Consider the following 9,837-nt stretch of genomic DNA (forward strand, 5'->3'; position numbering starts at 1 on the left):
ATTTTTTTGGAACAAACGCTATCCAGGAGACATGGAGTGGAGGTTGCTACCTCTTGAGCATGTGTTGGTTTTCCCTTGAAGAGGAAAGGGTGATGCAGCAAAGCAGCGTAAGTATTTCCCTCAGTTTTTGAGAACCAAGGTATCAATCCAGTAGGAGACCACGCGCGAGTCACCTCATACCTACACTACTAGAAAAAAGGCTATTAGTGGCGCACCACATATTGCTATTAATGGCGCACTATGGGTGCGCCATTATTAACATGCCATTAGTAATTGTTAGTAATGGCGCACCTTTGATGCGCCATTGGTAATCCAAATATCAATGGCGCACCACATGGTGCACCACTACTAACCCTTAGGTGCTCCTTGTATTCCCTTCAGGTGCGCCACTAATAGCCTTATAGGTGCGCCACTAGTAATAAAGGAAGGTGCACCACTAATAAGGGCTTAAATGCGTCACTAGTAATGTATTTGGAAAACAAAAAAATCCAAATTTACAGAAAACAACATATAAGGAAAAATAATTTTAAAACAAAAAGTGAAATAGAATCATAATTTTTATTATAGTAAGAATATTACAATGTCTTTACAAGTATCCAATAAAAGGAAAATTGCAAGGAAATAAAAGAAATTCCTAAAACTAATCTTCTAGTAATATTTTCTTCTTTTTCTTCACTTTATCCCTGCAAAATGTAACAAAATAAACAGAAAGACAAACAAACTATTTATAACATGTCAATACTGTCATTTTTTATGCAGAACTAGATATGATCATATATTTCCAGAATTACATGGTGTGAATATTGTATGAGTAAGATTCTAATGGAAATGAATTTTGATAGGAGCCCTCTTTCGACGAGTATTTATCTGACAGAGCTAAATAATCAGGGCATTTACCTTTTGATAATATTATTATACTATACTACCAGTATACTACTCCACTTGGATTTTTTAGATGAGCAGATCTGAGATAGACATCTGTTCGAGTGGCTATAGGTAGGCTTGAAGAATTCTCATCGGTTCAAGTGGCTACAGGTAGTCACACAGCTGGAATATAGACTACTAGTACTATTTGAAAAGAAAACAAGAGCAAATCTGAACGTACTAGTCAGATCCGATCACATTGAGCTAGAAAGAAAATGCACCAGGAAACAGATGGCCGCCGACTTACTTCCAGACGTTGAGGATCTCGTTGTGCCCGGCGAAGACGCTGCGGAGCGCGTCGCGGACGGACTGCTCACAACGATAGTTGCCGCAGATGAACTCGTTGTCCTGCAGGTAGTCCAGCAGTCAGGAATTAAAGATAGGAGGGCTAGAACTGAAAGAACTAACATCTTAGAAAGCAACATGAGATAATTCATATATGCAAAATACATATGAAGTGGTCTTCACCAAATTTGTTGAAACATGAACGAAATGTTTTAGCAGTACCAATGATACATGCCAAATTAATTGTTCCTGTCATGACAATATAAAAGTAGTTCTTGCATGCCAATGAAGACTTGCTAGTGTCAATTGGCATCAGAGCTGTGGTGTTCGATCCACTCTCCGGTGGCCGGCGGTGTCTGATCCGCGGCGTACCATGTCGGATAGCGAAGAGGAGAAGAAGAACAAGAGCGGGACCAACTCGCCGTCGAAGACACCGGCGTCCAAGGTGCCGCTCGCGCGCCTTACCGGCAGCGGCAGCGGCGAGCTCCGTGTGGTGGAGCGCGTCGTGCGCGAGGAGTCGGGGACATCCATGATGCTCACGCGCACAAACTACATGGAATGGGCGCTCGTGATGCAGGTCAAGCTGCAGGTCGCCCGCGTCTGGTCCGCGGTGACCGAGGACACCGTCGACGAGTGCGACGACCGGCGTGCGCTACAGATCATCCTCACCGGCGTTCCGCCGGAGTTGATGCGGGTGCTGGCCACGAAGGACTCGGCGAAGAAGGCGTGGGAGACCATCAAGACGCTCCGCATGGGGAGCGAGAAGGCTCGCGAGGCCAAGGCGCAGGTGCGCCGCCACGAGTTCGAGGATCTGCGCTTCAAAGACGGCGAGTTCGTCGAGGACTTCGGGCTGCGACTCGCCGGCCTCGTCTCCGACCTAGAGCTGTATGGCGATCCCGTGACAGAGCACAAGGCAGTCCAGAAGTTCCTCTGCATGGTGCCACGGAAATATCGTTAGATGGCGATGGCAATCGAGAGCCTCGTCGATCTGAAGACGATGACCATCGAGGAGCTCGTCGGGCGTTTCTCGGCATGTGAAGATCATTACGATCTCGATGATGCGGGGCAGTCCGGCGGCCGCCTGCTCTTCACACGTGAGGAGTGGCTCATCCACGAGCGACAACTAGGTGGGGGCGGGTCATCGTCCGGTGGCGGCGGCGGCAAGAACAAGTCGCCGGGCAAGCCCAAACCTCACGGCGGCGGCGGTGGCAGACCTGCGCCGGGCAGCGGCACATCCGGCGGCTCGGGCGGCAAGAAAAAGGGCATGTGCCACTACTGCAATAAGCCAGGTCATTGGAAGAAAGAGTGCTATACCAGGATCAAGGCAGAAGAGGAACGTGCGAAACAGGGTCAAGCACATCTAGTTCGCGAAGGCGACGAGCACCATGAGGGGCTTATGATGGCTGCGGTCACCACCTGTGTCACCACCAGTATAGTCGCGCCCCAGGTGGTCCATCTGAACGAAGAGAAGGTGCATCCAGAGATCTCACCTCCGGGGCTGTGGTATTTTGATACAGGGGCTACTAGCCACATGACTAGCGACAGAGCTATGTTCAGTACTCTTGATGAATCAGTGCAGGGCACTGTTAAGTTTGGAGATGGGTCACACATCACAATCCAAGGGAGGGGTTCAGTCATCTTTAGGGGTTAGAGTGGCAACCAACGTGCAATGTCTGAAGTTTACTACATCCCGAGCCTTCACAGCAATATAATCTCTCTTGGCCAGCTAGATGAAGGGGGGTGCAGGATTCAGATACATGAGGGACTGATGACCATTCATGACACAACAGGGCACTTGATGGCTCATATTCGACGGTCAGTGAGCCGCCTCTACACTGCAATTCTGCCCATCGCTGCACCAACCTGTTTACTGACCAAAACTGATGATGAAACCTGATGCTGGCACGCTTGGATGGGGCACCTGCACTTCAGAGCTCTGCGAGCTATGTCATCCAAGGGCATGGTGAAGGGAATACCGTTCATTGACAGAGTTGACGAGTATTGTGACCGTTGTGCTTTGGGCAAACAGCATCGCACCCCTTTCCCTCAAGTTGCTGCATACCGAGCTGATCAGGGGCTGGAGCTAGTCCATACAGATTTGTGTGGTCCTTTAAACCCACCAACGCTCGGAGGTAACAAGTACTTTTTACTTGTTGTTGATGACTACAGTCGATACATGTGGTTAGCTGTGCTGAAATCCAAAGACGACGCCTTCAGTTCTTTCAAGAAAATTCAGACTATGGCTGAAACTGAAGAGAGATGCAGGCTGCGTGTTTTCCGTTCTGACCGGGGCGGCGAGTTTAACTCCGGTGACTTCATGGATTACTATAGCGAGCACGACATCAAACACTACACGACCGCGCTGTATTCGCCACAACAAAATGGCGTGGTCGAGCGGCGTAATCAGACTGTCGTCGAGATGGCGCGGTGTTTACTGAAGAGCATGGGCATGCCCGCTGTCTTCTGGGAGGAAGCAGTCAGAACAGCGGTCTACATCCTCAACCGGTCCCCGACGCGCAGCCTCGACGGTGTCACCCCCTACGAGGCGTGGCACGGCCGTAAGCCCAACGTGCAGCATCTGCGCACTTTTGGTTGCACGGTACATGTGAAGAAGCTAGGTCCGGGTGTGACGAAGCTCTCCGATCGATCGACGCCAATGGTTTTCATCGGATATGAAGAAGGGGCTAAGTGCTACCGGGTGTACAATCCAGTGACCAAGAAACTTCAGGTAACTCGTGATGTTTTATTTGAAGAAAGCGGGCCATGGAACTGGGATGAGCCGGGCGCGTCCGCAGCGGCGTCCGCGGCACCAACATTAACGGTGGTTTATACCACCGGCCCCGGTGAGCACGAGCTGGACTCCGGCAGCGCCTCGAGTCCGCAGGCGAGCGGGAGCGCGGTGTCACCCTCTACACCAACTCTTGGGTCACCGCGGTCACCCGTGTCGCCGAGCCCTGGGAGTCCGCGGTCACCTACGCCGCCAGCTCCGGCCACCACCGAGGGCATGTCTGCTACGCCTACGCCGGCCGGCAGCATGGGCTGGACCACAACACCAACAAACGACAACGCACGGGTGTCGACTCCGGGCCCATTCGTTATCGGCGTCTCGAGTATATACTCGACGAGACCAAGGATGCCGTTGTTCGGGAGTTTGACGAGTGCTGTCTACTCAGTGCCGAGGAGCCATGCAATGTTGACGCATCTCTCGGCGACATGTCTTGGAAGGCCGCCATGGATGAAGAAATGCGTTGCATCAACGAGAACCAGACCTGGAAGCTAAGCACACTTCCGGCTGGGCACAAAGCCATTGGTTTGAAATGGGTGTTTAAGGTGAAACATGATCCAGCGGGAAACATTGTTAAGCACAAAGCACGCCTGGTTGCCAAGGGTTATGCTCAGCAAGAGGGGGTGGATTTTGATGAGGTTTTTGCACCAGTTGCCAGGATGGAAATAGTGCGTGTGTTGCTAGCTCTCGCGGCACATTCCGGCTGGAAAGTTCATCACATGGACGTCAAGTCCGCGTTCCTAAATGGCGAGCTTGGCGAAGAGGTTTATGTTGCCCAGCCACCTGGGTACTTGGCCGTCGACGAGGAGGACCGAGTGCTCAAGCTGCACAAGGCACTGTATGGCCTTCATCAGGCCCCCCGGGCGTGGTATGCGAAGCTGGACCGGTCTCTAACAGAGTTGGGCTTCACACGAAGCCCGTTGGAGCATGCAGTGTATAGGCATGGTGATGCAACCTCATTCCTTTTGGTTGGAGTCTATGTAGATGACCTCATCATCACCGGGACGGACGTTTCTGCCATTGTGAAGTTCAAGCAACAAATGCAGCAGTTGTTTAAGATGAGCGACCTCGGACTCCTAAGCTACTATCTAGGGATCGAGGTGTCACAATCAGAAGGCCAAATCACGTTGCATCAGCGAAGCTATGCCGCCAAGATTTTGGAGGCTGCTGGCATGAGTGAGTGTAATGCTTGTGCTACACCTATGGAGAACCGTTTGAAATTGAAAAAAGAAGATGGTGGTGAACCCGCCGATGCCACTTTGTACCGGAGTGTGATTGGGAGCCTACGTTATCTTGTGAACACTAGACCCGACATCGCATTCGCTGTTGGGATCACCAGCCGGTTCATGGAAAAGCCTAGCTCACACCATTGGGTGGCTGTCAAGCAAATTCTCAGATACATAAAGGGAACAATGGACTATGGGTGCTGTTATAAGGCTGGCTATGGAGAAGCAACACTTGTTGGTTACAGTGACAGCGACCATGGAAGTGACATCGGGGATCGCAAGAGTACTTCTGGGCAGATCTTCTTCCTCGTGAGAATCCAGTGACTTGGTGCTCGCAAAAGCAAAAGATCGTGGCGCTCTCTTCTTGTGAGGCCAAGTACGTCGCTGGAGCAGCAGCAACATGCCAAGGGGTGTGGCTGTCACGGCTTATAGGAGATATGCTAGGCAAGCCAGCGGCCAAGTTCAAACTGCTGATTGACAATCAAGCCGCCATTGCACTCAGCAAGAATCCTGTTCATCACGACTGGAGCAAGCATATTGACATCAAGTTCCATTTCATACGGGACTGTGTAGACACCGGCAAAGTGGAGGTTAGTCATGTCCGTACACGGGAGCAACTCGCCGACGTGCTGACAAAGGCGTTGGGGCGGGTGATCTTCGTCGAGATGCGGCAGAAGATCCGGATGATCAAGGTGGAGCTGGAGCGCTGAGTCTATGGGGGTGAAATGTTGGATAAACTCATCGTTGTTTCCTTGTTCAGAATAATGTGGTGCATGGCCGATGTGACATCTGCATGCACGTAGCTAGTATACTGGGAGTGCTTGTAGCACGTCCAGGTTGTTTTTATTTGCTTATTTCTTTGTTTTAGTCCTCCGGTTAGTAAGGCACACGGATGCAGTCGTGGGATGGCGCGGCATCACGCAAATCGTGGGCAGTCTGACCGGAGGTTTGTTAGCTGAGATCCATTGTAATTGAGCTACACATTCAAAGGAATAACAGAAAGACTCGCGTAGGTTCAGGCGAGGCAAAAACTACCGTCTGTTGTTCGTTCTCGCTCGTTCTTCTCACTCTCCGGCGATCTAACTCGCCACTCCGGCAACTACAGATTCTATGAGGTTCAGGACATGTGTAATTGTGCCAAGTTCACTTGCAATGCCATTATTCATGATCTGAACTTTATCCTCCACAAAATAAAATAACAGTTGATCCATGTGAATGATACTTAATTTTGAAGCTACTGTTAATTTATAAACTGAATATATAGTGAGTTTATAAATTCAAAAATAGAAAATTCAGTTAGGTTACTGTTAACTGAATTTTGGAGTGTATACTTAACAAAGGCTTCATTTGAATGTACAGTCAATTTAAAAAAATGTGTTCATGGGGCAGCAGCACTAAGAACTGAAAGAAAAAGGTGCAGAAAAAAGCTACTGAAAAACAATATCAGAAGTAGTGGAGACGCTGTTGAGGCGCTGACTGAACCATTGATAGTACTACCACTCTTCGTTTTTGCGTCCATTAGCGTGACAGTGAGGTTACAACCTTTACTTAACATTGCAGTATGTGTATAAACTATAAAAAATAACTACACTGCCTGGTTTTCATCCAAATAAGAAAACCATTCAACCATGAAGTAGCTAGAGCTAGTGATTTCAATTCTCTACCATGATGCATGCATGTATGCGTGCAACAAACCGCCAGACTAATTAAGCATTGAGGTAGGCTACATAATCCAATCCGGCTAGCTCATAATCATATCCATACTAGGTAGCCGCTACGTAGTTAAGTCTAGACAGAGAGTCAGAGACTAGGATGAACACGTACATGGGAAGGAGCATGAGACGCAGGGCCTTATCTGCCCAACCTCCGACCAGATCGGTGGTGTTTAAGGCCGCCTTAGAGCTCCAGCGGTACCTCCCCTGCAGGCAAACAGAGCAATAGGCAAAAATCAGCTGTGCAGATCGATTCAGAAGCACCCCGGAGGAACCAGTACGAGTTGGTGGGAAGGAAGAAGCAGCCAATGTCCCTTGAACGAGTTGGTGGTGGTGTTGCTGCTGCAGAGATGTCATAAACTGGTGAGTACTATATCTATATGGCATGAGCAAAATCACATGATAAAAGAAATGAATTTTCTTGTGGAACTAGTAGAAATTATCGTGATTGTACTGATGTACAAGGTTGGTACAGTGAGGCATATTTGTGGAACTAGTTTGAGGGTAGGTCCAACAAGTGTCTGCTGGTGGTGGTTGTGATTATGCACCACCAACAAAAGTGGTGAAGCTGAAGCAAGAATGAGTGGGTGAACAGAACTTGTTCATTAGTACTCCTCATCCAATATAAACTGAAGATAAAAAAGGGACTGCTATGGCGGATCAACGAGACGACGTTCAATTTGAAGGTGTTTGGCAACCAGTTCGTGGGCGTTCAGAGCGACGGCTCGGTGGTGGCCACGGCGACGTCCCCGTGGAAGTCGGAGACGTTCCGGTTAGTGCGCAACGCCGGCAAGGACAGGATGCGGATTATGGCGCCAAACGGACTCTTCTTGCAGGTAAGATTAAATGAAATATATGTCTGTCACTACTCATATTTGCCAAAGAGGCAACAAGTGTCATTCTTCTACAAACATGTAAAATATTCACGTCTCACTACTCAGTATCCATATTAAAATGGAAACCATGTGAAAACTATATTTCAGATGTTCTAAAAATTCTGAAAAAAATATAGTATGGCAGAGAGTTAATGTCTACAAACATGTAGACCCTCTGTTTCTAAATCCTACATCTAGAAACAGAGGTAGTAAAATTTAAATTTAGTGCTAATCTTTGAGCATATCTCAACAAAATTGCAACAACATACATTCATCGTTATTAATCCACCCTAGAATGAATGATCCAATGCCTGCATAAGAAAGAAATTAGCAAGGTATATCCAACAAAATTATTCAATGATTTACATACAGTTTCTTAAACATTTACTAGTCAGCATGTACGTGCATTCAAAACCGGCATTGTACTCAACATGCGCCTCCAATGTTGACTTGTCTAGCCGTCTAGGATATTTGACCTGACTGTATAGTTGCAGGCGAAAGGAATCCTTCCTTGTCGGATCCCCATCGCTGGAGAGGCTCCTCTGGCAGGCCTGGCCGTGTGAGACCAATCTACCTGGTCAGTGTCGGAGCAGCTTCTCCATGGCCCGCCCCTTCCTTCAACTGCATTGCCTGCACACAACCACACGCATGCACGAACGCATCAGATCAGGGGAAGAAGAAGAAGCAGCAGCAGCAGAGGAGGAGGAAGAAGAAGACAAGGCACTCACGCGTGCGTCAGATGCTCCTCGGATTTGGAGGGGATACCGTGCTACTTCCGGATTCAGGTTGGACGGAGCGGCGAGGGGTGGAAGGAGGCGTGCTTCGTGGTGGAGAAGGCGACGTTCCTCTACTGGTTGCCGCAGCCCGACCACGGCTATGGCCATGGCGGCTGGATCTGGGGCCTTGGGGTGGCGAGGAGCTCCTCCTCCTGCAGCTCGGCAGCCTCCACACCCCGGAGCAACGCCCTCGCCCGAGGACGTGGTCACCAGCTCTCCTCTGGATCCGATGAGGAGGGTTGGGGAAGGAGCTCGCCATGGATCCATGCCCTGGATCTGGTGTGAGGGAGGGGGAAGGGGGCTCGCCGTAGTCGGGAGGGAGAGGAAGAGACGGGCGGCCGGGGCTTCCCAATCTAGATCGAACTCGAGGGAGGTGGGTGGGTGTGTCAGGAGGAAGGGGAGGGGAGAGAACGTGACGAGAGGGAGGGGATAAGGGGTGATAACAATGGCGCACTGGCAGGGGTGCGCCATACGTATAGATAGCAATGCCGCATCTCTTACTGGTGCGTCATTACTAGTTAAAACTAGTAATGGCGCACTTTCCCCTGGTGCGCCACTGCTAAGTCTGGGGAGGGGTGTGGGGCCAGGACAAAATTAGTAATGGCGCACCACACACCAGGTGCGCCATTAGTAATATGGCCACTAATGGCGCACCCATATCTGGTGCGCCACTGGTATATAGCAGTGGCGCACCACATACATGGTGCACCATTAATGTCCATATTAGCTATAGCCGTTTTTGTAGTAGTGCTACACAAACAAATAAGAAACTCAACGCGATAAAGGGGTTGTCAATCCCTTCATGGCCACTTGCAAGAGTGAGATATGATAGAGATAATAATAATAAGATAAATATTTTTGGTATTTTTATAATATAGAGTGAAAGTAAAGATTGCAAAATAAAATAGATTGGAAACTTGTATGATGGAAAGTAGACCCCGGGGCCATGGTTTCACTAGTGGCTTCTCTCAAGATAGCATAAGTATTACGGTGGGTGAACAAATTACTATCGAGCAATTGATAGAAAAGCGAATAATTATGAGAATATCTAGGTATGATCATGTATATAGGCATCACGTCCGTGACAAGTAGACCGACTCCTGCCTGCATCTACTACTATTAGTCCACACATCGACTGCTATCCAGCATGCATCTAGAGTATTAAGTTCATAAGAACGGAGTAACGCTTTAAGCAAGATGATATGATGTAGAGGGATAAACTCATTCAATATGATATAAACCCCATCTTTTTAT

General features: G+C 49.0%; 1 long non-coding RNA gene across 1 annotated transcript; it reads right to left on the reverse strand.

Moving 5' to 3' along the window:
- Nucleotides 1-586: 586 nt before the first annotated feature.
- Nucleotides 587-6,763, reverse strand: LOC125530630. The gene is made up of 3 exons (XR_007292970.1): nt 6,681-6,763; nt 1,172-1,272; nt 587-683 (listed from the first exon to the last, which is right to left on the reverse strand). It is a non-coding gene; the product is annotated as an uncharacterized LOC125530630 (long non-coding RNA).
- Nucleotides 6,764-9,837: the final 3,074 nt, after the last annotated feature.

Source organism: Triticum urartu, unplaced genomic scaffold (assembly GCF_003073215.2).
Source record: "Triticum urartu cultivar G1812 unplaced genomic scaffold, Tu2.1 TuUngrouped_contig_645, whole genome shotgun sequence".
NCBI lineage: Eukaryota > Viridiplantae > Streptophyta > Magnoliopsida > Poales > Poaceae > Triticum > Triticum urartu.